Source organism: Callorhinus ursinus, unplaced genomic scaffold (genome assembly GCF_003265705.2).
Source record: "Callorhinus ursinus isolate GAN/ISIS: 27379988/994484 unplaced genomic scaffold, GSC_fseal_2.0 scaffold16, whole genome shotgun sequence".
Classification (NCBI taxonomy): Eukaryota; Metazoa; Chordata; class Mammalia; order Carnivora; family Otariidae; genus Callorhinus; species Callorhinus ursinus.
The window spans coordinates 25,428,878-25,454,910 of NW_027397078.1; positions in this window are offsets into that span (position 1 = coordinate 25,428,878).

Here is a 26,033-nt window from a genome sequence, read left to right on the forward strand (position 1 = left end):
TCCCTTTCTCTCTTTTTTCCCCTTCCCCTATGTCCATCTGTTTTGTTTCTTAAATTCCACATAGGACTGAAATCGTATGGTATTTGTCTTTCTCTGACTTATTTCACTTAGCATAGTACTCTGCCTCCATCCATGTCATTGTACATGGCAGGATTTCATTCTTTTTGATAGCTGAGTAATGTTTCTCTGTGTGTGTGTGTGTGTGTGTGTGTGTGTGTGTGTGTGTGTGTGTATACACACTGTATCTTCTTTATCCTTTTACAGTAATCTAGTCTCCAGTTACTGGTTTTCCAAGTATTTGGACTTTGCTGCCAGCTCCCTTTCTCCTGCTCCTACACACATGCTCTTCTCTTCTGTAGTTTCTCTCTCCTGAAGACTTATGTTCATTTTCTGGTCATATTGTTGTGGCTCCTTGGTATACTGTGCTCCCTTTCTATCATTTATTACTTAGCACATTATCTACTTTCTTATGTTTCATGCAATTGTCCTGTGACATTCTGGCCTATGAGAATTTGCCTTCTCTTCTATGGGCCAATTCTTAGAACTTATCCACAATCTTATAGAAAGTTAAGGACTTCGTTATCTTCATATATTCCACCTATTTCGTTTGAGGAGCAATAAAATGGCCACCAGACACAGTGCCACCACAAAGACAATTTCTTTGGAACAGTAGTTCTCAAATGTGAGCCTCTATAAGAATCACCTAGAGGACTGGTAAAAACACAAAATGTTGAGTCGACCTCCAGATTTTCTGATTTAATAGGTCTTGGGTGTGGGGAGGGTAAAATAAGCCTTAAGACTTTGCTTTTCTAACACATTCCCAGGTGATGTTTATACTATAGGTCCAGAGACCACACTTTGAAAACCACTGCCTTAGACTGAGGAAAAAAAGAAAGCCAATCTACCATGTTCTCCACTCATAATACTCTTGCTGAGAACACAGTTGTTTGATAATTTTTTAAATCATCCCCCATACCTTAGCATGTTTATAGGTAGTATTTATAAAAATATAAAAAAGGTTTTATCCATGATTTCAAGGAATTCATGAGTTAATAGGATACATGTATGCACATATGTAGTAAATGAATAAATGATAAGGCCTATGATATGGATAAAACAAGATACAATCAGAGGAAAAGATAGTGGTAACTTTTTCCTTAGACATTACATCAGGCTTCATTAAATGGAAGTAATAGTTAAAAAGCCTTTGGAGGACGTACAGGAGGCACCTTATAGGCAAATACAAGTGTGTGCAAAGCTAGAGAAATAAAAAATTTGGGGAGTGGGAAGGAATTAGTAGGTTTTTGGTATGGTTTAAGTGTTAAATGAGGTGGAGATATTAAAAGAGATATTAAAGAGATATGGTAGAGTAAAAGTGAGATTGGGGTTTGTGTGTGATCTCACATGCCCTTTTCCTAGGGTTGAGAAGGTAATTTGAGTGTTTCTATCAGTCAAGAACATTATTAGACTTGAGCTCTAGAAGTATCACTGAAGATGGTTGGGATGAAGGAAGAACCTGGTGACAAAAATGAAAGCATGGCTCTCTTGAACAAAAAGAAAGACTCATTGGGATACCAAAGATTTTGATACTAGGGAAACTTCTGTTTAATTTGCAAATAGTCTACAGACATTGTATTATAATAATTTCTTTATATACCTGTCTTACACTGAAAAATCCTTGGTCATCTTTGTATTCTCAGTAGCTGTGGTAGTGCCTGGCTTTTGTGAGAGCTCAAGAGATGTTGACTGAGCAAGTAAATAAATTAATGCAAACAAGTGTATCATTTATTTTCTTTTGAACTTCAGCCCCATCCTTTATAAAGTAGGGAGGTAAGGATTTATTTCATCCTTCCCAGAATATGACAAATGAATGGATGAACATTAATAAAGGGATAGGTGTTTATTAAGAAGCAAGTAGAAATGGGTGGCATTCCGGTGATGGGATTTATCAAATGAATGATAACCAGTTGAACCTTCCTTTATTTGAATAAAATTTCTGAAATTATCTCCAAATTGCTTTGTAAAGATAGCTGGACTGAATTAAGAGTGTTATTACAGAAGTCTTTAAATGCCCATTAAAGCTTTTGTGCAAGCAGGCTAATTTGCAGATTTACCCATTCCTATATGAAGCCAAGGCACTGCTGGTTCTGTCAGATAATTTTCTCAATTATATCTCTAGGCAATTAAATAAATTACAAAAAATAGTCCATTGCTTTTGGAAACTCCAATTCCGAGAGAAGTGATATTCTTACCCATGAGAGACTAAGTATCACTGGTCCAAAAAGAAAGTTAAAAATGACTGCTTTTATTTTTTTTTAAAGTTTATTTCTTTATAATCTCTACATCCAACTTGGGGCTCAAACTCATGACCCTGAGATCAAGAGTCACACGCTCCACCAGCTGGGCAAGCCAGGTGCCCCCAAAATAACTGCTTTTAATCTTACCTACTTACTTTTCCGATCAGTTCTTTCCCTAATATATTAGCATTGGCAAGACCAAGACATTTTCCTGCTTCTGTGATTTTATTTCTTCTTTCTAATAGCAAGAAGAAAGTTCAAGGATACAGACTCTAAATAGCAGAAAGAAATAATAAAATAAGAACTACATTTAAACACATGCTAGGGATTTTTCTGAACCCAAAAGATAACATCCTAGAAAAAGAGAAAAAAGTGGTTATATAATGAAGAAGAATTAGACTTTTGTTTTTTTTCCAATAGGGAATGCTAGTTGGCAATGATGAAATGTCTTCAAAAGTATGAGGGCAAATGATTCTGAACCTTGAATTCTGGACCCATTTAATCATGGGAAAAAATGAGATTCTTAAACATGGAAAGGATTTGGGAAATATACTAGATGTAATCTTTTCCAGAAAAACAATATGACTGAAAGATACAATCTAGAACTTAAAAAAAAAAAATCCAAAAGAGAGGAAGACATCAGACACGAGAAACACTGTGCACAGAGAAACCAACAAAGTCCATCCTTAAGCTGAAACTAGTTTTTCTCAGTGGGGGTGCTGTGGGCATTTTGGGTGAGTGACTGCTTGTTGTGTAGACTGTCCTGCCTATTACAAAATGCCTAGCATCTGTAATCCCCAATTTTATGGAAAGAATTCTGAGGACAATAGGGGCATAATATTTTTTAAGTGAATAAAAAACTGGAACAATAATTTCAGGTGTGGAGGAGGAAGAGTTACAGATAATGTTTATTGTGGTACTTAGTCACTGTGAAATTAATAATACCTCAATGGGAAAGGTACACATATGACAAGAGGCAGTGAAGTATAAAGTATATGTCACTCTAACCCTTATTCTTTATTCCCAGACTATTTTCAGTGTTTTGTACATGCTGTCAGAACATATTTATGAATGTGAGCATATTGTATGCATATATTCACCTACAGCTTCCTTCTTCCAATTATCTAGAGTATATGTCCAAATCAACACGGAAATAGGCCTTGAACTTCTTTTCCTTTTCTATTTGCTTATGTTTTGTTAAATTTATATTACAAAAGACGTGCACGTATGTTGAGGGGATAATATTCAATGGGGCAAAAGAACACAAAGTGAAATGTATCTTTTTCTCCTCTTTCCATTCTTAGCCCCACTTCTCAAGAAACTGCTATCAAAAGTATTGCTTTTATCCCTTCGGGGTTCTATCACTTCATTGTAATAGTCCCTGTGTCAGGATTTATCCTCTTTAGAGAAACTCAGTCTCCCCCTCACTCCCTCTTTCTCATAACATACAAACAATTTGTCATTTTTCACCCTATACCCCACCTTCTCTTCCCTCCTCTATTTGTTGTAAGCTTGTGGTACATGATCTTTGTTAGATGAAGAAAATACTCTGTTCTTTTTTGCCAGAGGTTATTATAGTGACATGGTATTTATTTTTACTAGCTTTTACCATATCTATTAGATGACTACGTGATTGTTCTTCTTCTAACTATATATTACATAAATTAATTATATAAATTATAATTATATAATTATATAAATTAATATAAAGAAATTATTAATTATATAAATCAATATTCTAGTATTATGTAAACCTTGAAGACCTTAATTAAATTGAAATTGAAGCCCTTCCTGCCCCGTGGTAGGTGATCACTGTGAAGTTCCATCCCTTTGGATTCACTAGACTTCTGAAATCTAGGCACTGTTGTCTTTAGTTTCTGGGAAATAATTACATGTCTTTTCAAATCTTCCCTCACATAAACCTCTCTCTTCTCTCATCCTAGAACTCCAAGTAGAGATATGATAGGTCCTGTCATCTATCTGTACTCCATGCCTTTTTACATATTTTCCATCCTATTTCCTTTCAGTTTCTTCTCCTTCAGTCATTTCTTCTGATTCATCTTTTTAAAAAAATTTATTTATTTATTAGAGAGAAAGGGAAGAGAGACTGCGGGGGGGGGGCGAGGGAGAGAGGGAGAATCTACAGCAGACTCTCCACTGAGCGTGGAGCCTGACAAGGGACTTGATTTTACAACCCTGTAATCATGACCTGAGCTGAAACCAAGAGTTAACTGAATGAGCCACCAGGTGCCCCCTGATTCATCTTTTCGTTGCCTAATTCTGCATTTAAATGTGACTATGGAACAAACTTTTTAAAATTAAAACTGTATTTTTATTTTCTTTTTTTTTTCACATTCAGAAATTTTATTTGGTCCTTTTTCTAAGGCTCTCTGTTATTTTAAATAGTTCCTATATTCTAACTCATACTTTCAGTCTCCTGTTGGATGACTTGAAACATATCAAATATACTTAGTTCATCATGCAGGTCTAAAAATTTCAATATCTAAAGTCATTATCATTCTGATTCTACTATTTCTTGTTTCTTCTAACTATTGCCTGTGATTTCCTATTTCTTTGTGGAGTTTTTTATATTTATTTTTTATTCTGAGTTAATATTTCTTAGAGTTCTGAGGCATGTATTGAAGTTTCAGTCTCCCAGAAACAAATTGTATTTGCTTCTGTCAGGGACTCCCCCTACAGAACATCACTTTAAAGTGAATATGAGCTTGAGATTTTTTGGACCAACTAGTGTGGATTTAAACTATGTGAAGGATAATTTTTACAATTGTTAATTCTTAGTAGGCAGGTTCTCCATTTTGCATCCTCTGCCCTGCTCACAAAGAAGCTGTGAGTACTGACTGGTCAAATGGTCTTAGGGAAACAGTACCCTATTTACCTCTTAAGTTCTACCTTTCATTTAATTCTTAAAAGCTATGGAATATTTATTCTTTCCAGCTCATGAATGCATATAAGTTTTTTTGGGGGGAGTTGCTTATTTTAGTCAACATTTTTTGTGTTTATAGCGTGTGAATTGGTCAAGTCTTCTAGCCTTCCTTATTCTTGGAAATAACTGTCTTTTTTTGTCAGATAGGGTGCATGGTTGTCAAAATTTCTGAGTTCTTACCAGTTTCCTAGTTTGCTGTTTGATACATAATTTGTTCAGCTATAAAATTCTAAGTTTATTTTATCTCTCCATGTTGAAGGCCTTGTTGCATGATGTTCTCGCTTGCAGTAATGCTTTTGTATAATCTGATTCTTACCTGATTCCTCTGAATGTCAACTATCTTTCTGTCTCTCTCTCACACACACACTGTGTGACTCTTCATTCTGTCTTTGAAAACATTTGCACTCTTATTTTTCATTGTTCAAACATATCCCAAGAATAAGTCATGTGTAGGTTATTTGCATCATTCCTACCTGCAATCAGAGGACACTTTTAATTGAGAATATATATTGAGATTAGGGAAAATTTTTTCCTCTTTCTCCATTTATTTCTCCCACTCTATAATATTAATTATGGGTATCTGAAATGCTTATTACTAGACTGTTGGACTTACTGAATTGATCATTTTGTTTTCTTCTTTTGTGTCATATTTTCTTTTTCTGTCCATTCTTTATTCTGAAATACATCCTTATATATGCTAAGGGGCACTTTAATTAGAATAAAATGGAATGTCTATGTGAGTACTTTCATTCACCCCACATGCTTCAAAGTGATCATATTTATTAGGCCCAACATTTCTTTATTGATAAAATGCACACATTAAAAAAAGATAGATCTATGGAAACCTAGAGATACACCCTAGCTCAACCAGCTCTTACCTACAGCTTAAGCAAGTACAGTTTTAAATTTTAAATTGCTTGAAAAACAAATGCATTTTGGTATCACCACGTTAAAGCCTCCCTTCAGTGCAATAATTTAAAAAATAATAGATCTAAATCTTACATGACAAACACAGGCATAAATAAATAAAGACAATATTTTTCTGAGCCAGAGGGTATATCATAAAATGTAAGTTGAGGAAAGCAAAGAATCGTCATCAGTGTGTGCAGTGAACACTAGTGGAACTAACTGCTTAAGATTATTATGTGGAAATTGAGTATTGTAGACTCTTGGCACCAATATGTGACATGACCATTACTATGGACTGTAACATTAATAATTTATTGACTGTTGAATACTTTATATGTGCTTCAAGCTTGTAAACTCAAAGGGCACACAGACTACAAATTCTGTTCCTTGGCTTTCTGCTGAGTCTAAAATCTGTCTTCTACTAAGTGAGGAAATACAGAGAAAAGCATATGGTTGTCTGTAATATGAGAGAGAAGTCGTTATTCTTACTCTTTTCTTCTAAGATTTTGGGATATTTATCTGATTTCTGTCTTCTAGGCCAAGTAATCATATGCCAGAGTCCAAATTATTAAAGTGAAATTTAGAATGATTTTTATCATACTGGCAAAAATATGTGAACTGATATTCTATTTATTTGTATTAATTTATAGAGAACTAAAATTGGTAGATTAGCACAACAGCCTTTTCTAGCATTACTTTTTTATTCTAAAAATTTCCATCTCTTCACACATTACCCATCTGTTCTTACGTGTTGTCTCATACTTCCATTAGAGTCCCTAGCATATGATAGAAATCAGTGACACCATAACAGAAATGAAAAATGCCTTTGATGGGATTCACTAGTAGAATAGGCACAGCTTAGGAAAGAATTGTGAGCTTGAGGATATGTGAATAGAAACTTCCCAAACTGAAAAACAAAGAGAAAAAAGATTGAAAAATATGGAATGTAATATCCAAAGAACTGTTGGGCAGTTACCAAAGGTGTAACACTCATATGGGAATACCAGAAGAAGGAGAAGAGGAAGATAGAAAGGAACAGGAGAACTATTTGAAACAATAATGACCGGAAAATTTCCCAAATTAATGTCACATGTCAAACCACAGGTCAAGGAAGCTGAGAGAATGAATGCCCCCCAAAAAGAAAAGAAAAAGAAAACAACAAAACTACATTTAAACATACCATATTCAAACTGCAGAAAAACACAGATAAAGAAAAAAATCCTGACAATAAGACAAATGGGAAAAACACTTTACTATAGAGCAACAAAGAATTACACTGGACGTCTCAGAAACCATGGAAGCCAGAATAGAATGGAGTGAAATATTTATTGTGTTGATTCAAACAACAACAAGAAACACCACCTAACTAGAATTCATGCCCTGTGAAATTGTCCTTCAGAAGTGAAGGAGAAATAAAGACTTTTTCAGACAAACAAAAATTGAGAGAACTGTTGCCAGTGGACCTGCCTTGGAAGAAATGTTTTAAAAGGTTCTTCAGAGAAAAGTTGAATGATATAGCTCAGAAATTTGGATCTATATAAATAAAGGAAGAACGTCAGAGAAGGAATTACTGAAGGTAAAAGAAAAGCTTTTATCTTTCTTATTCTTAATTGACCTAACATCATAATATCTATTCAAAATTATAGCAACATGTATTCATCAATTATACTTTATGAATAATTAAGATGAATGACTGCAGTAATACAAGACGTGGGAGGGAGGAATTAGGTATACTTTGTTATTGTAAGGTATTTGTACTATGAAGTGATACAATGTTATTTGAAAGTGGATTTAGAGTAGTTGTAAATGTATATTGTAAACTCAAAAACAACCACTGAGTAAAAAACAGAAAAAGTACATTTAATATGCTAAGACAGGAGAGAAAAAGGAATCATATGAAATGCTCAATTAAACACAAAAGGCAGGAAAAAAACTGCTAAAAAATATGGTATCTATTAATCCAACCATATCACTAATCACATTTAAACATCAGTGGTCTAAATTCACCAATTAAAAGAGATTTTCCGAGTGGATCTTCACAAGCAAGACTCAACTATATGTAGTCTATAAGAAACCCACTTTAAATGTAAAGACATATATAGATTAAAAGTAAAGGAATGGAGAAGATGTACCACATTAACACTAATCGAAAGAAAGCTGGAATTACTATATTAATTTCAGACAGCAAACTTGAATGCAAGGAAAATTATCAGGGATAAAGAGGGGAATTATATAATGGTAAAGGGGTTAATTCTCCAAGAATACATAACAATCCTTAATCTGCATTCACCTAACAAAAGAACATTAATATCCCTAAGGCAAAAACTGATAGAACTGCAAGGAGAAATAGATGGATGCACTATTATAGGTGGAGACTTGAACCTCCATCTACCTAGAGGATGAACGGCTAGAATGAACTGATCTAGCAGACGGAAGATCTGTAAGAATATAACTGAACTCAACAACATTGTCAGTCAACTAGATCTAATTGACATCTATAGAGTATTTCATCTAACAGCAGAATGTGCCTCCTTCTGAAACTCATGTAAAACATTCCTCCTTTCACATTGCTGCCCAGGTGAACACAATCGTATCTTTTATTAGCTAAATAAATGCATGTTTTAATAAATGTGTCTGTATTTTAATCTTAGAGCACAACTCATAGTGTTTATAGTTTCTGCTACAGTTCTAAAAGCAAAACAAGCTCTTTAAAATAAGATTTCCTTAATTCCCAAAAACTGTAAGTCTGTTGTTAGAGTTTTGATATCACTTCATTAATTCCTGCATTCGACTATTAATAGCACTTTATTCCTTCTTTCAACTATTCAAATACTGCTTGTAGCATCTACTCTATGGCTCATATTTTGTATTGCCTTCAGTGAATTCTCTGACTGCCATTTTATTTTCTTTATTCTACTCAAAGAGCAAGACACCCGATGGCCTCCTTGGAAAAGGGAGAATCTTGTGCCTTATCCATTCCTATCTGGATTATCTGTTGTGTCTTTGTATTCATAGCCGACTTATCTTTGCATAATATGTTCAGATTATGTTAATATATTTCTTCAGTGTGGCAGATTTTGGTGAAGTAAAGAGGAATATAGGACAAAATCACTATTTCTGGCTCTGAGGAAAAATATTGAAAATAGTTTTTGATAGGGCTTAAGTAATAAAATAACAGATATAGGAAAGAAAGATATCAAAAAACATAATTCATGTTCTTTTTAAACCTGCCACATAGTGAAATGCTGTGAACCCATGTACATTTCCTTTCCACAATTACAAAATGTGACTGTAGGTAGATGATTGTCTTGGGAAACCTGAATCCTCTTTTCTGAGAGTTATCACCTTGTTCCCAACCCAAGTTACTCTTTTCTTTGTAGCCCAGATTTTATTATCACATTGCCCTATTGATTATGAGGGAAAAAACTATTGAGGATCTTAGGGAAATTAAATCAGGATGGTGTAAGGTTCTCCTATAGGTTTTCTCACCCATATGTTTGGAACCAGAAGAGTCTGCTTTTCGATACAATTCATCACATTGTATATATGCATACCTGACTAGATTATGTGTGACACTGAATGTTAAACATTGTTGATGTGACCTTGAATATTGCCCTTTTCCTTTATCTCTCACTTTTGTTCATTGCAATTTTTTCATATCTCACTTGATGAATTTTATTGACCTAATTTCCCAATATAGGACAGATCTCATGAAGGGTGAGAAAAACAACTCAAAAGAAAAAAAAATAAATGTAATATCCACAGTTAAAATACGTGCAGGCATAAAGGGCACTAGCAACAAATAACTGCTTGCCATATTGAGACACTGTGGGAGATTCCCAGGATGCCCAGAGATGCTATTAAATTCACACTGCCTGACTTTATACCATTCTCTTAGGATTTACAGCAACTGCCAGAAGTCAATTGAAGTTATGCTGGGCTATTCTCTACCTCCTCTCCCATATTCTTAATGTTCCCAAAAGCCATTAGAAGGGGTTAATGATAGAATGCGGACTATTTTTCCTTTTAAACCTTAAGTGAAATCATCATGTCTGAGGGACTATTTAGCTTCTCTGTGAAGGCATAAAGATCTAAGTAATCTCTTAAGGACCTTTTATTCCACCGGTTTTACAAAGATACTTTTAATTAAAACATTACAATAGAAAAAATAATAAGTTTAGCAAATGGAAGATAGTGCATAAGTTTTTTAAGTATGGAAATCAAAACAAACCATACCAACTATTTTGTCAAGTGATGTTTTTGGCTGAAAATGAAAATTTCACGTAAGAAGATGTTCACAGGCATAATGGTAGGTTTTGTTTGTGCAGCTGCCCCTCAGTGTCATTAAGGACTCAGATTCTTTCTCTTTTTGTGTTTCACCATCTTTGGTGTGTTGGCCTTTCGTCTTCATACCTTGACATCAAGATGGCAGTGGAATTTCTACAGCTCCATTGTGAAGCTCATTATCAATACAGGAAGAAGGGAAATGTCTTATATTGCCACGCATGGCTCTTTTATCATAAAAGCAAAATTTTCCTAGAAGCACACTCATATACAACTCCTTACATCTCATTGCTTGAACATGGGTCATATGGTCACTTCTAGCTTCATGAAGGTTGGTGAACTGATTCTTTGCTATTTTTATCATTTATAGTGAGGAAAAGAAAGGGATCAAGGGTCAGGATGTCTATTAGGTTAGACAACCAAGTGTCTGACACATAAACTAAATTAATTGGGTTTTATGAATACTGTCTCATGCACTGTTACGTGACTGTAGAAGGTGAATTCATGAAAATAGGCATTGTGAGAGAAAACTTTCTGCAGTGCTTTATCATGATAAACTATGCTTTCAGTACAAAAATCCTTTAATTGGTTAATAGGGAAAATTTTGCCATGAATTACAAGTGACTTATTACAAATACCAGTTATTCTATTAAAGATGAAAAATAAATACTGAATATATATTTGGAAAAAAATTTGGAACTGGTTCTTTTTTTAACTTAAAAATCAGTTGCATAAGCTTTTGACCAGATTTCTCAAGTTAAAAAAGAAAGACTAATGTCATTGTTTGAAAAACAATGTAAATTAAATAGAGATTTGAAAAATTAAATGGATGTCATTGGAATCTCTAATCATTAGATTTCTAATGAGGATGCCTTTGACAAACAATCAAGCTTCAACGGTTTGGATTAATCATTCTCATTCTTGGACTTTGTTACTTACAGGGCATTTTCTTTTTTAATTGCAGACTGAATATATTTCAAATGATTTTGCTAATAATTATTGATGAGTGAATTGCACAGAATTGTGAAATTTGGTTTCACTTGAATAAGAAAGTCCGACAATTGAGCAATTAAATTCATTCCAATCAACTGAGCTTCTAGAAAATTGGCTTGAAATGACATTGAGGAATCTAATTTAATTTCTACGTATTGTATGCTAATATGACTATGGGCCAAGGATTTAGCATCATGGGCTAATATTTGAAGTTAGAGAAGAGTTTGTGGAACATCTATCACCCCAGATGGTATGGTAGAAGTGAGGTTTAAATTAACTCCCTTAATTCTTCAGATAAAGAATCTTAGTTTAGAAAAGATTAAGTGACATGATCAAGATAGTATAACTAGTTAGTTAAATCAGGAGCTGGAACCAAATTGTCTTAACATTTGTGTCAATATGCACTCCTCTATTTTTATATTTTTCTTTAAAATAATGATCACAGTGCTATTTTACTTTCTACTTGCTGCTTCAGAAAACTGATAGGAATAAAATTCATGGGCAAGCCAAGATTTGCAAATAATGTTAATATATGAGGGCTATGAGGTTAAGGGGCCTTCATATACCTACTAATGTAGCCCGACAAAGAATCAGTAATCCATGTAGCTAGTAACGAACAAAATCTTGAACTTAAAAGAAAAAAGCCAAGGCATCTTATCAAAATCAGATAACAGAATGATGCCTCTCCATTGTATTCCTTCTATAGTGTGTTCTTGAAGAAATCAATTTGAGGAAAGACAATGAAAATATTTGTTGCAGCCAGGTGATTGAGTTCTCTCATCTAGGGAATTGTAAAAGTAGTTAGAGAAAGAAAGGACATTTTCTATTAACCCCATATGTATTCTCTTATATTTGCTGGGGTCAGAGTTTCTGTGCAAAGCTAAAATAATTTGCCATTTCCAAATTCAGACACATTGGGAATTAGGGCTTCATCATGTGAATTTTGGAGAGAGAAAAACCTTCAGTCCATAACAAATTCCCTAGGAACCACGAGCAACTTATGAAAGCTTCAGTAATGAGAACTCACCTTCATCTATTTCTAAATGTCTCTGGTCTCTATATATGAGAATGGAAAGAAATTCCAATGAGAGTATTTCATCCTCTCATCTATTCATTTATTTAACACATTAATTGAGCATCTCTTATGTGCCAGATTATTCTAGGCACTAAGGTACAGTGATGAACAAAACGGCTTTTTCCTTCATGAAACGTATCTTCCAATAAAGGGAAATGGAAAGATAAATATATCATATATCATGCTGGAGTAGTATATTCTATTAACAAAAATAAAGCAGAGTAAAAGTATAGAGAATGATAGGGGCCAGAATTGCTACTCTTCAATGGTAGTCAAATAAATCCTCTCAGACAAGGTGACTTTTTAGCTAATAGTTATAGCTTCAGCACCTTCAAATATTAAAACTGAAAAGATAATGAGAGAGCATATTCTCAGATTCCTTCATTGTACAGAAGGATAAACTGGGATCTAAAACAGGTTGGCAAACATTTTTCGTTCAATGGCCAGGTAGTAAATATTTTTGATTTTGCAAGCTGAACAGTTTCTATCGTAACTACTCTACTATTGTAGCACAGAAACAGCCATAGATAATAAATAAACAATGAGTGTGGCTGTGTTCTAATTTGTCCCTCAGACTGCAATTTGTCTATCCCTCATCTAGAACCATGAAATGACTTTCCCTTGGTCATACATTTGATGGTTGAGGATAGAAGATAGAACGAACATCTTTCTTTGGACATTGAAAACAACAAAGACCTCTTTAGAGCAAATTATTACAGAGAGAGTTAAATAATAATATTATTGTCGTGGATGAAAAAAATTATCCCCTTGGGCGCCTGGGTGGCACAGATGGTTAAGCGTCTGCCTTCGGCTCAGGTCATGATCCTAGAGTCCTGGGATCGAGTCCCGCATCGGGCTCCCTGCTCCTTGGGAGCCTGCTTCTCCCTCTGCCTCTCTCTCTCTCTGTCATGAATAAATAAATAAAATCTTTTAAAAAAACTATCCCCTTAACTGCCAGCACTTGAACTTACCTTAGGGCAGGAACTGTCTTTGTTTAGGAAAACATGTCGCTAAGTTATTCCTGGGAGAGGGTGACATTCTGAGGGTGGAGTTTAGCAGGAACCATAAAACAAAAAGGGTGGCTCAGTGACTCTGCTTTGGAAATTAACAGAAACTAGAGAAAAGGGGGAGGTAAAGAAAGGGAAAGAGGGAAGAGCCATTCAACAGAATGGGGTGACAGAAGGAGTTTTAAGAAAAAGATGTCTAATCAATTGTTAATGGGCTACACTGCTGCAATGTAAACCTCCTATTGTCCACAAAAATTAAGTAAACCAATGCACAAATCAAAGACCTTTTATGAATGGGCTTTTGAGGATGTGTGTGTGGTAGTAGGAGGAATTAAGAAAGGAAGCTAAGTTTTTTGTCTGGGCCAGTTATTTTTGTGTGTGTGGCATTTAATTAAAACCCAACCTTCTATAGCTCAGCCATCTGTCTTCTTTTTTCCTGTAGTTAAACACCACCAGAGAAAGTCCTGTTAACAGGGAAGATTGGTCCAGTTATAAGTAAAAAACTCCAACCTCAGAGGTGTCCTCATCAAGTGCACAGACTCTTTGCAACAGCTATTTCACACCTTCTCCACTCTAATCAAAGCATCAAGCTTACTCCTCCATCCCTCACTAATTGAACAATAACCTGGTATTTTAGATGGAAAGAGGAAGTATCAGATGGTAACTCCTTTATCTCCCCCCTACCTAATATACTAATCAAGGAAACTTAAACTTGGGAATATCCTTCTTTCCTTCTTTGAAAAAAGAGGCTGCCTGTCTTCCTATGTAAGCTGCATCCTTCTGCCTCAGTACAGTATTTGTTATCCCTTACCACTCTTACATTCCACATTCTCTGTGGAACTGAATCCTTCACATCAGCGATTAAGTCCTCACCATTAAAAAAAAAAAAAAAAAAAAAGCCTTCCATTGCTCCTATGTCTCTACCATTAACTGCCCTCCCTCTCTTTTCTTCACTACTTAACTCCTTGAAAAAGTAATTGGCAAAATTGTTCTCCTTTTGGTTCCCCCTTCACTTCTCAACCCACTCTAATCCAGACTCTGCCCATCACTGTCATCTCACTAAATCCAATGGAAAATTTAAATTCTTAACTCATTCAAGATCTCCACAGCACTTGACATTGTTAACCACTCTCTTTCTGAAAAAGTTTCATCCCTTCACTTGAAAGTCATTATCCTCCCTTTTTTTGTTTGTTTTTGTTTTATTTTTTATTGTTGTTGTGTTGTTTTTTCCCTCTGCTCTAATGTCTCGCTGGCTGCCTTACTTGCAGCCTTATACTCTTCTGGTCCTTGGACGCTTAATGTTGCAGTTCCTCAAAACTATAACTGAAGTTCTCTTTTCTTTTTATTCTGTGTTTTCTCACTAAGTGATCTTATTCAGGCTTTTAATTAGCACTTATCATCTGGTGACTGAAAATTTTGTTTCTTCAGAACAAAACTCTCCTTGGAATTCTAAATGATAGTTCCAAATGCCTATTTAACATTTCTTTTTAGATGTGTCAAATCCATGTCAAAAATCAAATTTCTGATCTCCCTACTTGGTCCTCTTATAGTGAAGAGTGAATGGTATCATCACTCAATATTTACTTAAGGAAGAAACTTAGGAGTAATACATGACTCTTATTTAAATATCAACCCTCAGGGCACCTGGGTGGCTCAGTGGGTTAAGTGTCTGATTCTTGGTTTTGGCTCAGGTCTGATCTCAGGGTTGTGGGATACAGCCCAGCATCGGGCTCTGTGCTGAGCACAGAGTCTGCTTGAATCTTGCTCTCCCTCTTCCTCTGCTCCTCCTCCTTGCACTCTCTCTCTCTCTGAAATAAATAGATCTTAAAAAAAATAAATGTCAACCCTCATATCCAGTTAATCACAAAGCTTTCAGTTTCACCTCCTAAATATATGTCGAATTTCCCGTGCCTTTCCATATCTACAGCCACCACCCTAACCTAAGCTATCTCCAACCCTCAAGTGGACTACAGCTACTTTAATTCTTGGCTTCTCCACTCACTAATACTCCAAATGGCACTAACTCTGGTGCTATTTTGAAATGCAAACCTGATTAGAACATTTACAAGTGGTTTTTCATTGTTGTTTGCAAAACGGCCACAATCCATAACATGACCTAAATTTTTTATATGACATGGCCACTTTTCCCAGTATGATTTCACATTACATTCCCTCCTGATTTGTGTACTTCAGCCACTACTGCTTCCTTTATGATTTCCTTCCCAGCAGAGGGCCTTTCCATGTGGAATTCTCTATTTGCATCGGATGGTAACTCCTTTATCTCCCCCCAACATACACACAACTAACTTACTGACCAAAGAAATTCTAACTTTGGGGTATCCTTCTTTGATTCTGTGACAAGAGATGGCTGCCTTTCTTCCTGTTGCAGGGTGAATCCTTCTACCTCATGAACTATATATTTTCTGTTACTTTTTATAATTTTCCTATTCCAAGCTCTCTTATAGAACTGAACCCTTTACATTAGGGCTTAAAGCATTACCATTAAATGAAACATGAAACTTTCTTACCCTCTCCTCTGGCTCAGTTAACTCCTCCAGTTCTTTTGGATCACATATTAACGGCCATTTTCTTTCCAAGGAAGTTGTCTCTAACCTCCTACTAGATAAAATCTACTTATTATGTGTTTTTGGAAACATACCCTTCTTCATCATAGCACTTATCATTTATAAGTACTGTTTATTTCTGTGATTAACAAATGTCTCCTTCCCACACCAACATATTGGTTCCCCTAAAACCAGCCTAGTGCCTCACATTTAATTTGGTGTAACAAATAATAGGCCCTCAATAAATATTTGGTAAATGAATAAGTGTGCAAGTGATGCTATGGAAAATACACTGAAGAGGAAAACACTTATGTACAATGCACTAATTCAAAAGAAACAGGGGAGTAAAGCCAGAGGTTGACTGTAAGAGTATAACCTCCCTGATGATATTCTGAAGTTTAGAAAATGGCACTGAACTTTCTGTGAGACATGAATTTGACAGGTAAACAAACTTCTCTAGGCTATAACTGACACCTGGATTGCTATAAAATTTATCCAGTATATGAAGAATGTAATTCAAATGGGGAATTGAGAAGTGCTGAGACCATTCTTGACTTGGCAATGATACATGGGACCACTATTGGGGAACAAAATGAGATTTACACCCATTTCCCCAGTTGTAAAACAAGGTTTCACCTGCCAAATGGTTCTACAAGTTTGTGAATTTTTAATGATGTTCACCTCATTTCTCATATTGCATAAGAGTAGCTTCAGTAAGATTTTTGAAGTATGTCTTATTAAAAAATAAAGAGTTAATTAGTCTGAATCCTGAAATAAGTTCCAAATACAATTTTCACTGGAGTTATCGCAAAAAGGCCCATCACACCTGCTACATTAAGAGCCAGCCATGCAGAGTGTAGCCTATTTAAACTGGTCTCAATACCCTTTTTTGGCTGGGAGGGATCATTGTAGTCATGAAGCATGTCATATTTTATATATTTTATGCCTTGGATTTTGTAAGTATTAGGAAAAGCTGTGTTTCCCAGGTATTAATCCAAGCCCTTTATCAATTCCCTGGCAAGTACTCAATGCTCCATGACTTGGTTCCCCCACTTCATAATCTTTTTTGACTCAAATTCCTCACAGCTGTGATCAAACATTGGCATAGCTCCTAAGAAGGAGGGGTATACAAGAGTTATTATTGGGCAAATAATAGAAGCTGTTACACAACCAGTGTTTAGTTACAAAAAGTTTGCAAACTTAGAAAATGCTGGTTGTTGGGCTAGTGAAAGAGTCTCAGTGGGAAGGGAGTTCTATTATTTAGATTAGTACAGCATTTTTGCCTAAGCATATGGTGTTGGGAATCATACCACTTGGGATATGAATCACTTTTAGAAGGTATACAAATACCTCATGAATGAATCCTCGAGGGAAATATCTAAGTAGACAAAGTTGAAGGGATTTGACAAAGAAAACAATTCTTACATAAAGTTAACTTTCAGATTTATTTATAAGGGCCTTTGAAACAGTAGAGCTATATTTGTCTACCTTGTTTTTTGATAATTAACCTTTAGGTACAAAGGTAAAAAATTGTTCTACCTCCTGCTAACTTAATTTCTTCTATATGAAGAAAAATATCAAGTAGAATAATCTGTTAATATATTAGATTCAATTAAATTTACAACTTATTCCTAAATTACATTTTATTTTTAACTTGATGGTATAAGAAATTTATGAACATTTCAGATCCCTGAGTCAGGTTATTTTCCCCTGTTCATATAGCTAGTATTAGCAAATCTGGGGTTCAAACTCAAGTCAATGGACTCTGGAACTCAACTTTTTTAAATTGAAGTTTAATTGGCATACAGAGAACTGAAGTTTTTAAACAGCTTCTCTGTCACCTTCTTATTTTGTTTCATATATTGACAGAAGTTAAATATTATCTCAACAAAAATAGAACAGAAATCATCCATAAGGGTACAAATACCACAGTAAGATATCTCCTCACTCTACATAAGGCCAAGTATTTATGAAATTATTTATTTACTAAAGGAGAACTTTTTTTGTACAAACAAATTTATTGCATCATTATATACGAAAGGATACAGTAAAAAATGAACTGTTCAGCTATAGGGAAATGGTTACGTAAACCTTTGGTATATTCAGATAAAGGAGAACTTTATACAATCCCAGAGTCACTTTTCAGAGCTTTAAATTCCATAAATTGTCATTTGACATCAAAGGCCCATTAGTTTTATCTGGTAAGAATATACAATCCTGTGTTTGCAAGGATATGGAGAAGCAGGCATTCCCACCCAGATCTGGAGAAAGTATTCAGATATTCTCAACAGGCATTTAAGAACAAAGTCAATTCTGTCTTATTATGTACGTAATTGGCTTTTTTCATTCGGAAATATGCTATGGAACCCATTTTCAAAGTTTTTCAGTTCAACATAATCTCCAAGGTTGCTTTTATAACTGATAAGTTAATATGCGCCAACACTTTTTCACTCACAGAAGCTTCCACACTCACTCAGGCTAGGTGTTGGTACAGAAGTCTCTTGAGAGCAGATTGGTTTTATTCGTGCCACTGGAAAAACTGACTTTGGGAATTTTCACTGGATTTCTGAAATTACTTTCCCAGAAACTGGAAGCTTAAAAAGAAGGGGCTAATGTTATGTAGTTTGTCTTAAGGCACTGATCCCGATCACATGATCTCTTTGAAATTCTTTCTCTGAAATATAGGCTGGGGGTAACACTAAATACCCAGAAAAAAATTCTAGCAATAAAATACCACCAAAAATGAATGTTATATATATTTTTTGAAAGTTTGTGAATGAGTCTGAAAGGAAGTAAGGGAAAGTCTTGATGGTCAAAATAAAGTAACTCTAGAGATGTAAGCAAGCTCTCAAACCAGTGCTTGCATTAGAATTTCAGGCATATGGGGAGCAGGAGGCAAAGCTGAGGATCCACGAAATGTTTGGAAGCAGCCTGGATGTTGTTGACTATATTTAGGGTCCCAGGGTTAAACCCTCAATAAAAAAGATTAAAATATGTGTCAGAGAAGAAGACAACAAGGAAATTTCCTATCTCTAAACCTTGGATCTGAATGGTGCGTGGGGATTGGGGATCTGAATGGTGCGAGGGGATGGGGGGGGTGCTGGTAGAGAATTTCCCCTAAGATGTGTTTAGGGCCCTAGTTTATATTCTCTAGATTGTATGAATATCCTAGGCCAAGCAATTATATTATTGTTGTCCTGGGTGATAATGTTCACAGATGCCTGGCATAAAGAAATAAAAATCTTTTCCTGATGACATGCTCATTGGCCATCTGTATCTTCTTTGGTGAGGTGTTTATTAAGGTGCTTGGCCCGTTCTGTAATTGTGTTGTTTGCTTTCTTATTGATGAGTTTTAAGAATTCTCTGTATATTTTGGATAATGGTTCTTTAATCATATATGTTTTCTGCAAATATTTTCTCCCAGTCTGTGGCTTGTGTTTCTATTCTCTTGCCAATGTCTTCTCTAGAGCTGAAAAATTAAATTTTAATGAAATCCAGTTTATCAGTTCTTTCCAGCTTATCAGTCCTTTTTTTCATGGACTCTGCCTTTGGTATTTTATCTAAAAACCATCACCAAACCTGGAGTCATCTAGCTTTTCTTCTATGTTATCTTCTAGAATTTTTATAGTTTTGCATTTTTGCAAATGGTCTCTATCCATTTGGAGTTAATTTTTGTGAAGAGTGTAAGATATGTCTAGATGCTTTTTTTGCACGCAGATATCCAGTTGTTTCAGCAACATTTGTTGAAAGGACTATCTTTGCTCCATTGTATTGCCTTTACTCATTTGTCTGGATCTGTTTCTGAGCTCTTTATTCTGTTCCATTGGTCTGTCTCTTTTTTCACCAATCCCAGCCTTGGAGTCGAGTAATGTCAATCCTGCACCTTTGTTTGTCTTCAATAATATGTTATTCTGAGTTTTTACCTCTCCATATAAAATTTGAAATCAGTTTGTCAGTATACACAAAATAACTTGCTGGGATTTTTATAGGGATTGCATTGAATGTATGGATGAAATTGGTAAAAACTGGCATCTTGACAATATTGACTCATCCTATTAATAAACATGGACTATCTCTCTAGTTTTTCTTTGATTTCTTTCATCAATGTGTTGTAATTTTTTTCTTATCAGGATCTTTGACATAGTTTCTTACATTTAAACCTAAGTATTCCATTTTTTGAGTGCTAATAAAAATGATAGTGTTTTTAATTTCAAATTCTACTTATTCATTGTTGATATATAGGAAAGGGATTGACTTTAGCATATTAACCATATATTCTGCAACCTTGCTATAATTACTTATTAGTTCTAGAGGTTTCTTTTTAATTGATCCTTTCAGATTTTCTAAATAAATTATGTCATCTATGAACAAAGACAGTTTTACTTTTTCCTTCCCAATAAGTGTTTTGTTTCCTTTTCTTTTAGCAAGACAAGAAATACTTAGCTAGTATTTCCATTATGTTATTTAAAAAGAGTAGTAAGAGGGAACATCACTGCCTTCTTCCTGATCTTAGAGAGAAAGCTTCTAATTTCTCCAATAATTATAACTGCAGGTTTTTTGTAGATATGCTTATCAAGTTAAGGAAATTCCCCTCTGTTACTAGTTTACCGAGAAATTTTATCGTGAATGGGTGTTGGATATTTTCAAATTATTTTTGAATTTTTTGATATGTATTTTTTGCATTTTTTTGCATTTTTTGATATGATTGTGTGATTTTTCTTCCTTAGTCTTTTCATGTGATGGATTATGTACATTAATTTTCAAATATTGAACCAGCTCTACATACCTGGGTTAAATCCCATTTGGTCATGGTGTATATTTTTTTTGTACATTGTTGGATTGAATATGGTAATATTTTGTTGAAGACTTTTTTTATTTATGTTTATGAGACATGTTTGTCTTTAGTTTTCTTATAATGTCTTTTTCTATTTGGGGCATTAAGGTAATACTGGTCTCATAGAATGAGTTAGAAGTATTCCTTCTGCTTATTATAACCTCTTTTTTAAGATTTTATGTATTTATTTGGCAGAGAGAGAGGGAGAGAGCACAAGTAGGGGAAGTAGCAAAGGGAGAGGCAGAAGCAGGCTCTCTGCTGAGTAGGGAGCCTGATGCGGGGCTTGATCACAGGACCCTGGGACCATGGACCTGAGCCAAAGGTAGCTGCTTAACCGACTGAGCCACCCAGGCACACTGCTTATAATACCTTCTGAAAGAGAATTGATATAATTTCTTCCTTAATTTGGTAGAATTCACCAATGAACTCATCTGGACCTGGGGCTTACTGTTTGGGAATGTTATTAGTTATTGATGCAATTTCTTTGATAGATGCAGGCTTATTCAGATTGTCTATTTCTTTATGTGTGAGTTTTGGCAGATTTTATCTTTGAAGGAATTGTCTTTCATTTCCTCTAAGTAATCAAATTTGTGGGCATAGAATTGGTCACAATATTCCTTTATTAGTCTTTTACTGTCCATGGAATCTTTAGTGGTGTTCTGTTTTATTTCTCATATCAGCAATTTGTTTTCTCTCATTTTCTTAGTTAGCCTGGCTAAAGGCTTATCAATTCTATTAATCTTTTCAAGGAACCAACTTTTGATTTTTTTCTATTGATTTTCTATTTTCACTTTCATTGATTTCTGCTCTAACTCTTATTTTTTCTTCTGCTTACTTTGGATTTAATTTGCTCATCTTTTTCTTGTTTCCCAAGATGATTGATTTTAGATCTTTTTTTCTAATATTTGCATTCAATGCTAAAATTTTCTTCTAAGCACTGCTTTCACTACATCTCACAAATATTGATATGTTGTGTTTTTGTTTTCATTTAGTTCAAAATATTTTTAAATTTCCCTTGAGATTTTTTTCTTTGACCCTTATATTATTTAGAAGTGTGTTGCTTAGGGACGCCTGGGTGGCTCAGTCGTTAAGCATCTGCCTTCAGCTCAGGTCTCGCTGTGTCTCTCTCTGTCAAATAAATAAATAAAATCTTTAAAAAAAAGAAGTATGTTGCTTAATCTACAAGTACTTGGGGATTTTCTGGTTAGCTTTCTGTTACTGATTTCTAGTTTGATTCTTTAGTGATCTGAGAGTGTACGTTGTGTGTATTCTATCATTGTTGGATGTAGTCAGCTATAGGTCTCACTTAGATCCAGTTCCTTGATTGTGCTGTTGAGTTTAACTATGTCCTTACTGATTTTCTGCTTGCTGAGTCTGTCCATTTCTGATAGAGGAGTGCTGAACTCTCTAATACTGGATTCATCTCTTTCTCCCTGCAGTTCTCTCAGTTTTTGTCTCACATAGTCTGATGTTCTATTCTTAGATGCATACAAATTAAGGATTGTTATGTCTTCTTGGAAAAATGAACTCTTCTTGGAAAAATGAACTCTTTATCATTATGTATTGATCCTCTTTATCTCTGATATTTTTCCTTGCTTTGAAGTCTGCTCTGTCTGAAATTAATATAGCTACTCCAGCTTTTTTAAAATTAGTGTTGGCATGGTGTTTTTATTCATCCATTTACTTTTAATCTATATATGTCTTTATATTTAAAGTGGGTTTCTTGTAAACAACATATAGGTGGGTCTTTTTTGATTCATTGTGAAAATCTGTCTTTAGTTCAAAGCATTTAGACTTTCAACATTCAAAGTGATTATTAATGTAATTAGATTAATATCTGCCACTTTTGTTTCTTTTTTTAAGTCAGTTGTAGCGACTTATTTTTTTAAGATTTTATTTTATTTATTTGACAGAGAGAGAGAGACAGTGAGAGAGGGAACACAAGCAGGGGGAGCGGGAGAGGGAGAAGCAGGCTTCCCGCCGAGCAGAGAGCCTGATGTGGGGCTCTATCCCAGGACTCTGGGATCATGACCTGAGCCAAAGGCAGACGCCCAATGACTGAGCCACCCAGGTGCCCCTAGAGACTTTATTTTTAATTTTAGCTTTATTGAAGCATAATTGAAATAAGAAACTCTGAGATATGTAAGTACACATTATGGTGACTTGGTATACATATACATTGTGAAATGATTCTTTCCATCTAGTTAATATATCCATCACTTCACATATTTCTCTCTCTCTCTCTCTCTCTCTCTCTCTCTGTGTGTGTGTGTGTGTGTGTGTGTGTCAGAATATTTAAGTTCTGCTCTCTTAGCAAATTTCAATTATACATTACAGTGTTATCAACTATAGTTACCGTGTTTTACATTAGGTCCTCAGACCTGATTCATCTTAGCGGAATATCTGTACCCTTTTACCAACCTCTCCCTATTTTCCCTACTTCCTAGCCCCAGGCAATCACTTTTCTATTTTTTGTTTCTTTGAGTTTGACATTTTTTTTTTACATTCCACATATAAGTGAAACTTTGAAGCATTCATCTTTCTCTATTGATTTAGTATACTTAGTGTAATGCCTTCAAGGCCCATCCAAGTTGTTACAAATGGCAGGATTTCCTTCTTTCTCATGATTGAATAATAATCCCTGGTATATATATCACTTTTTAATAATTTAATTATAGTATAGTTAATGTACAGTGTTGTATTAATTTCAGGGATACAATATAGTGATTCAACAATTTTTTACATTACTCAGTGCTCATCATGACAAGTGCACTCCTTAATCCCCATCACCTATTTCACCCATGCCCCTGCCCACCTCCCATCTGGTAACCATCACTTTGTTCTCTGTAGTCAAGAGTTTGTTTCTTGCTTTGTCTCTTTTCTTCTTTGTTTGTTTTGTATCTTAAATTCTACATATGAGGTGAAATCATATGGTATTTGTCTTTCCCTGACTGACTTATTTCACTTAGTATACGCTCTTTGGATCCATCCATGTTGTTGCAAATGGCAAGATTTTATTTTTTATGGCTGAGTAATATTTCATACCTTCTTTATCCATTCATCTCTCAGTGGACATTTGAGCTACTTCCATAATTTGCCTATTGTAAGTAATGCTGTGGTAAACATAGGGGTGCATATATCTTTTCAAATTAGTATTTTTGTGTTCTTTGGGTAAATACCCAGTAGTGGAATTACTGGATTATAGTGTAGTTCTATTTTTAGCTTTTTGAGGAACCTCCATACTCTTTTCCACAGTAGCTGCACCTGTTTGCATTCCCACCAACAGTGCACGAAGGTTCCTTTTTCTCCACATCCTCACCAACATTTGTCACTTCCTGTGTTTTTTTTTTTTATTTTCACCATTCTGACAGGTGTGAAGTGGTATTTCATTGTGGTTTTGATTTGCATTTCCCTGATGATAAGTGATGTTGAGCATCTTTTTGTGTGTCTGTTGACCATCTGTATATCTTCTTTGGAGAAATGTTTGTTCATGTTTTCTACCCATTTTTTTCATTGGATTATTTGTTTTTTGGGTGTTAAGTTGTGTAAGTTCTTTATATATTTGGATACTAACCCTCACCAGATATGTCATTGTATATCACATATTTTTATCCACTCATCTGTTGATGGACACTTAGATTGTTTCCATATTTTGCCTATTATGAATATTGCTGCAGTGAACATGGAAGGGCAAATATCTATGATTCTGTTTCCATTTCCTTTGTTTATATACCCAGAAATGGGATTGCTGGATCATAGTGTAGTTCTATTTTTAATTTTTTGAGAAACCTTTATATTGTTTTCAAAGTAGCTGTACCAGTTTACGTTTCCACCTACACTGCCTAAGGGTTCTCTTTTCTCCATATCCTTGCCAACACTTACCTTTTATATTTTTGATGATATCCATTCTAATAGGTATGAGGTGATATTGCATTGTGGTTTTGACTTGAATTTCTCTGATGAGTAGTCATATTGAACACTTTTTCAGGTACCTTTTGGCCATCTATATGTCATCTTTGGAAAAATACCTATTCAGTTTCTTTGCCCATTTTTAAAATTGGTTTGTTTTGGGGTTTTTTTGTTGTTGTTGTTTGTTTTTTGCTACTGAATTGCATGAGTTCTTTATTTAGGATATTAACCTCATATCGGATATATGAATTGCAAATATTTCCCCCCATTCTGTAGGTTGCCTTTTTATTTATTGATGGTTTCCTTTTCTATGCAGAAGCTTTTTAGTTTGACATAGTCCCACTTGTTTATTTTTGCTTCTGTTACTTTTACATTTGGTGTCATGTCCAAAAAATCATTGCCAAGACCAGTGTCAGGGAGTTTACCCCTTATACTTTATTCTAGGAGTTTTATGGTTTCAGACCTTAAATTCAAGTCTAATCCATCCTGAGTTGATTTTTGTGTATGGTGTAAGTTAGGGGTCCAGTTTCACTCTTTTGCATGTGGCTATCCACTCTTCCCAGCATCATTTATTGAAGTGACTATCCTTTTCACATTGTATATTCTTGTCTCCTTTGTTGTAAATTAATTGACCATATTTATGTGGGTTTATTACTGGGCTCTCGGTTCTGTTCCATTGATCTATTTTCCATTTGTTGCCCTTGTTCTTTGTTACTTTTTTTGTCTTTCTCTCTTTTTCTGATTCTTTGGTTTTAGTTGGGCATTTGTATGATTCCATTTTCTCTCCTTTCTTAGCATATGAGTTATACTTCTTTTTTAATTTTTTATTTTTATTTGAATTCTTTTTAGTGATTGCCCTAGAGTTTACAGTATAAATTTCCAGCTTATCTAAGTTCACTTTCAAATAACACTATACCATTTCACAGGTAGTTTTAGTACCTTGCAAGAATCCTAATCCCTCCACCAGGCCCTTATATCAATGCTGTCATTCATTTTATTTATACATAACACTACGTAAACATATATATACCCATACATAAGATATATACATAAACATACATAATTGAATACATTGTTGCTATTATTATTTGGGGTACAGTTATCCCTTAGCTCACATTATTGTTTCCTTATGTATTATATAAAATATTTGATATCAAATATTTATTATATAAGATATTAATATTACATAGTATATCAAATTTTTTCTTCTGTTCCTT